This window comes from Macaca nemestrina, chromosome 1 (assembly GCF_043159975.1).
Source record: "Macaca nemestrina isolate mMacNem1 chromosome 1, mMacNem.hap1, whole genome shotgun sequence".
In the NCBI taxonomy this organism is placed as follows: domain Eukaryota; kingdom Metazoa; phylum Chordata; class Mammalia; order Primates; family Cercopithecidae; genus Macaca; species Macaca nemestrina.
In genome coordinates, this window is record NC_092125.1 from 32,998,513 (window position 1) to 33,004,512 (window position 6,000).

The following is a 6,000-nucleotide window of genomic DNA, read 5'->3' on the forward strand; positions in this document are numbered from 1 at the left end:
ATAAAACGTAACTGAAAAACATCCCATTGGGAGGAAGCTATAGTCAAGAGCAAGGGCATGTCTGCAGTGGCTTCAAAATACAATCATCTCTTCAGTTTTGACGAAGAACTACAGCAATGGTTAGGTTTTGTTTTATTTCTTAGTGACAAACTCCATGGAGAGGCTTGCTCACAATCGTGGGAGAAAGTCTCTTCCCAGGGGTGGGGATTGGGTTTGGATGCCACCATGTCCCTTGGGAGTTGCCCCTGAGAAAGAAATCTTGTGTTTGTGTGAGGTTTGTTTGGGAACTTAGCTGCCCTTTCCTGGTCTCCACTAAATGTCCACTCATGTCCCCAGATGATGCTCTGTTCAGATGGCTCGGACTGATGTGGGGGAAAAGCCAGAAACCTGGCCTGGGCTCTGGCCCTGGGGATTGTCTTTCAAGGAATTTGCACTCGGTTTTCCTTTTGCTGTCCAGGGAGGGAAAAAGTCTATCATGCCACTGTCTTTATCTCCCTTACTGTGCCTGTGACAAGTCTCCTGAATGCCCATTATTCACCTGGAACCCTTCTCACTGAATGGTAAATGACATATCAATATTGGATGTATAATTCTGACTCATCCACTGGTCTCTAGCTCATTCTAGAGAGAAGTTTGAGGAAACACTAAAAGGATTTTAGTTAATTAAGGCACCCGGTGTTTTTCTCTTCTTGAGGGGTCTTTGGGAACTCTGAGAAAACTTTAAGGATTGAAACTGAGGAAACAGAAGAGACGAGGGTGGTTCAGAGGTTGCCTTAAAAGTGGAAAACTACCTGCATCCCTTGAGGGTCTGTTCCTAGTTCGCCCCGGAGGCCACTGGGGGAGGATTCAAACTTCAGGTACAATCTTTTCATTTTACCTTTCTGCAGGCATTTGAATGCCTAGCTGTGTCCTTGTGTGCGAGATACAAAAGGGGATAGAGACCCAGGATGGTATTGGGTATTCCTGGGCAGAGGCAGATAGAACTTGGATTCTGGTCCTTCCATTAACCAGCTGTGTGACTGGGCTCACACTTCCCCTCCCTGAACTGTAGTTTGCACATCTGTGCAGTGAAGGGGTGGGGCTGGCTCCTCTCAGAAGTGTTTTTCCGTTTGAAGTCTCTGAATCTGTGGTTACTTCCTTTTTTTCATCAACAGTTTAGCCTCTATTAGAACTCTGTTTACTTGAAGGTTTTTGATGTTGGCATAACATTCCAGCTTCACGGGGTTGGAATAAGTCAGGCTTCCCTGGTCGGGACAGGGAAAAATCACAAATATATCCAAACCATTAACTGATGCTCAGATTCAGGGCCATTGGATTAAATGGGTTAAACCAGCACCTTGGTGAGAATTAGAAAAAAGCATCCCCTCCATGTGGACTCAACTGCAAGTGGGGTGGGTCTAAGGCCGAGCAGGTGGAATACTGGTGCTTTCAGCTTCATAGACTCCCAGGAGTCCTCATGCAGTACACAATCAGCATAAGCAACAGCGGAGCGTTGACTTCTTTGGGCTCTGACCACTTTCGATAAGGAGGACAAAAGAGGCCAGAGTAGATGCATGTCATTGATATGACGGAAGGAGACTTATAATTGCTGCCTTAAAATATGTCATACAATAAGAAAACTGCAATTTTGAGATGAAGATGCTGCCCAGAGCCTATACCTACACAGTCCATCTAATTTTGGTAGTTTCAAGACGCAAGATTAGAAATAATAATAAAACTCCTCACATTTTTATAGAGTCTTATAATTTATGCAGAACTTTAAATGCACTTTCTTTTTCAATTTGATTCTGATTCTAACCATTGCCCTGGTGAGTAATAATTATCCTCATTTTAAATATAAGGGAAATGAAGTTGAGAGATTCAAGAACTTGTTCAAGGTCAGCTAATAAGTGGTTAAGCCAGGAACTGAACCCATGAATGTGTAGCTCCAAGCTCAAGGTTTTTAGTTCCATGCAGGTCACACAAGATCGTGAGCTGAGCATTGACAGCCAGACCTAAAGAACTACTCTGTAACGGTCTGAAATTAGTCAAAGCAGGTCATTCTTCTTGTTTTTATGAAGTCAGGACTCTCCCACACAGGGATAGGTAACTAAAGACTTGGAATGTGAGTTCTGGAAAGGTCTTCACAGATCTTACAACTGAACTAAGTATGAATTTTTCACATGGGGGAGTGATAACTAAATGCATCTTTACTGTCTATGTGCCATGAACCCAGAATTCTCTCCTTCATTTTAGGAATTATCCTCCAAGGTATCCTGAGAAAGCCTTGAGCGTTTGGAGAAAGTAATCTGGAAGTCACCATATGATATGAAAATAATATCTATAGGCCACTACTGACAAATACAAGACTCTTCAGCACCAGTGTGGTGCTACCACAGGCCTCTTTAGCTGCCTTCTACCTCTGCCTACGTTCCAGACCTGTATACCCAACTGCTTATCTCCATCTGGACATTTCCTGGGCATATTCAACTTTAATATGTCTAAATGTTCACCACTGCCTTCTCCACAATCTGCTTCCCAAGTCCACTCCTTCTCTACCTTACATGAAATTTTTTAATGGTTCCACAAGGTACCTTCTCCTGCCTATCCCACTCAACACCTTATAATCACTGTCTGTTCAACTCATTCCTCCTTTACCACATTCACTTGGTCACCAGGTACTTTTGATTCTACTTCCTAAAATCCATTCCTTTTCCTCAGTTCCCACTGCTGTTGTCTTAGCTGAGGTCTTAATTATCTCTGCTTCCCATCTCTCTAAGCCAGCCCCCATCTGGCCAATAATTCTTTCTCCAAACACAAATCTGACCGGATCCTTCCTCTGCTTAAAAACTAAAATTGCTTCCCATAGGAGGGAGTTCACCCTTCTCAGTCTGGCAGTGTAATTCCCATTACACGCTGTTCCCTACCTGCCATTGACTTTGCATACCCTCTTTCCTTTGTTCAAAACACCTTTTCCCTGGGAACTCCTAGTCATTTTCAGGACCTGCTCATCCATCACTTCTGTGGTGCGGACTTCACAGATAATTCTGGGGAAGAATCTCCTGTCCTCTCCCCTGGATTAGTCAGTGCCCTGTGGCTACTGCAATTATAATGTATATTATCCTAAACTGTAGTTTATTTCTGTATCTGTCTCACTTACTAGACAGAAGCTCCTCAAAAGCAGAAATCATCTCATTATCTTTGGACTCCAAGGACCTGGTATACTGGCCAGCACACAGTAGGTTTGGTAAATGTTGAATGAATGTATGGAATGGATGTACCTTCCTCTTTGGTGAAATCAATAACTTAGCTTGTTGAGTGTTTATTATTCTCTTGGGTTTAGTCTTAGGGAAGAGGATAGAAGTCATACTCATTTCACAGGCTAAATATTGACAATGTATGGAGGCCAAAGAAACATTTGTTTTACAATATATCTCTTTCCTAAAATTGTATCTGGGGTGGGGACACAGAGGCAGAATTTCAGACAAAAGGAAAGACTTGGTCAGATTTTCCTGTACAGCTGCCTCTACAACCCAGCACTGGGTGAAGGGCAGGCACATCACACTAAGTGGTTGATGCAACTCATCCAGCTTAAAGGCTGGTAAGACCCTTGCAGAAGTCTTTAGATAGAACTTGCAAACCATTTGCAAAAGGGTTAGGAACAGGTTACATCAATGATATTTTTAAGTCCTGCTCTTTGTAACTCAAGGTTCTCCCACTATCTAACAGAACTTCAGAATGAGGGTACCTTAAAATTCGCTTCAGGTCCTTATGAGCTGTAGCTGAGCAAATGAAATGCAACTGATTTAGAAGGGAGGTGCTTCCAAGATGCTCCAGTGGTCTTTTCCTTCCCTTCCTCGTACAACACAATCAGGTGGCACAATCCCACTGCATAGCATGGCATGCTGGCTGCCAGTGTTCTCTGTTAAATTAGGGTGAGTGCTTGTCTGTGCTTCAGTTTCCCTTTCGGTTAGACAGGACTGGTCTTCCCACTAGCTATCATCTATAGTTCACTTAACTCTATTATCATATGAAGAATCCCCGTAAAGCTCTTCATAATGTTAAGGAAACAGGTCCTATTATGTCCCCCATTCTACCTTCATGGGTAGGATGCGGGGTCTGGGAGTGGGACCATTGAGAGTCAGAGAAGTTAAAAAGTAATCTGTGTCACAGCAAGCTCCCCGGAAACTCTCAGAATAGCAAACAGGTTTCCTCTCCGCCCCTGGCTCCAGGCCATATTTTCGTTTTGGCTAGTTCTTTAGCCCCAGAGAAAATCTGGCTTCACCTAGAATGGTTTAGAAACACCTAAGCCCGCGATGCTTTCCAGAGGGTCTCAGGCCTTGGCCTTCCTCAGTAAAAAACAGAATATCCATGTGTCCCCTTCAAAGCGCTCCTACCAGCAGCTGGAGTAAGGTAACTCCACCGCCGACCTCCGAGGAGCTCATGTGGACTCAGCCCAGGCGCAGAGGGGAAGACTCCTGAGAGTCCTCAAGAAGGAGGGAAACACACGGAACTAAAGTTGTGAGGGCGCAAGAGGCTGCTTAGGAATAATTCCTTGTATCTCTGGGGCAGGTCTCATCCTTCTAAAGACAGCAGTTGAGTGGGCGTCCCCTTCCAAACAGAAGGCGCTTAAAAATGTATTTTTAAAAAACATAACAGAAAGTCCTGAAACTCACCTTTCGGTCCGTGGAAGGGCTTCCTGCAGGCGTGGTTGCCCAGGGAATCTCCTGGGTGCTGCCCCGTCTGACAGCGCCCCAGGCCCTGGAGCGAGGTGTGGGTTCCTTTTCGGTTGCCTCTGCACTCCCACTCCTAGCCAGGTCTGGCGTGTAGGGCCCCGGCGTCAGCCGAGGTCGTGGGAGCAGCCCGCCCCGCCCCGCCCCGCCCCCGCGCGTACCTGCCGCTGCCGCCCGGGACAGCGCCCTCTGTGTTCCCTGCGCTCCTGCGGGCCGACGCCTTGCATAGTTGAGGTTTCGCTCCAACTTTGTCCTGCCCCTGATGTCACAGGCACAACTTCCTGAATCTGGCTCGCCGTCCCGCCCGCTCCAGGGGCTCGGCCCAGCTTTCCACCCCGGGCCAGCCCACCTCGGGTGCCTCTGGCCTTGGGCGCACACGCCCCAGACGCGCTCTCCCTCCCTGTCTTCCCGCCAGTGGCTCCCCACTCCCCGCCCCCGCCATTACGTGTCCTTGCCCCCTCAGCCCCGGAACACGCCTCCTTCAGGGCACAGCCGCTGCGGAGCCAGCCCCAGTGTCTTTCACAGACGCACCAGTGTTCCAGGAACGGGACATAGAACTCAGGGCAAACCCGGTTTCAGGGAAAACAGCTGCCTGAATAGAGCGGCCTTCCTGGAAGGGGTGGGAGGCGTTGGAGAGGGATACCAAGCGACAGGTTGGGTGAAGGCTCCGATGTCTTATCGGGACAAATGAGCATGACAGTCCCCTCTAACCAACGCCGGTTGCTCCAAGGGATGCAGGTGACATCTCAGAAGAGTCATCTCAGAAGAGTCTCTGAAGAGTCTTAACGCCTGGAGGCGTTAATGAAAACTGCGCTCCAGGAGCTGTCACAAGCAACGATGGAGGGGAAAGCTGACTTCAAAAAGTTCTCAGGGGTTCTTTCCTCTCATCCTCAGCTGCTCTCCATCTACTTTTTATTCAGATCTCTTGGCTCTAGTTCCGAGCACGTGGGATGCTAGGAAATGAAAAGACCTGCGCCCGGTTGAATAATAGGGGACTGCAGACACAAAGCTCTGATGATTCAGGGCTTGTTCAGTGCCTCCAGGGATACTGTGGGTGGGAAAAGAGGGGGATGCCAGGACCTGGCTGTGGAGCATCTCAGGGGCCTCCTCAGTGTCATCCTGGGAGGTCCTCCCTGACAAGGGCCTGAGAGGCTGTTCCCTCGACTGTATTTGTCGGGTACACGGGTACCAGGTGCCAGGTGCTGAGCCGGGACTTGCCCGTAATCCACTGCGCCTGAGTATGGGGGTCCTTTGGCTTCTGTAAGTGGGCATTAAAATGCCTACCGCA

At 47.8% G+C, this 6,000-nt stretch overlaps 1 protein-coding gene across 7 annotated transcripts in view; it reads right to left on the reverse strand.

Moving 5' to 3' along the window:
* LOC105484460 (uncharacterized protein KIAA0040) overlaps positions 1–5,092 on the reverse strand; it is a 31,619-nt gene extending 26,527 nt beyond the window's left edge. For 4 of the 7 annotated variants that reach the window (XM_071075989.1, XM_071075983.1, XM_011746098.3 and 1 more), the window contains exon 1: positions 4,656–4,822. The gene's annotated coding sequence lies outside the window, so the exon portion shown is untranslated. Of the gene's footprint in view, positions 1–4,655; positions 4,823–4,873 lie in introns of those variants that run through there. The other 3 variants (XM_011746099.3, XM_011746097.3, XM_071075992.1) reach the window with 2 other exon arrangements.
* Between the last annotated feature and the right edge of the window lie 908 nt (positions 5,093–6,000).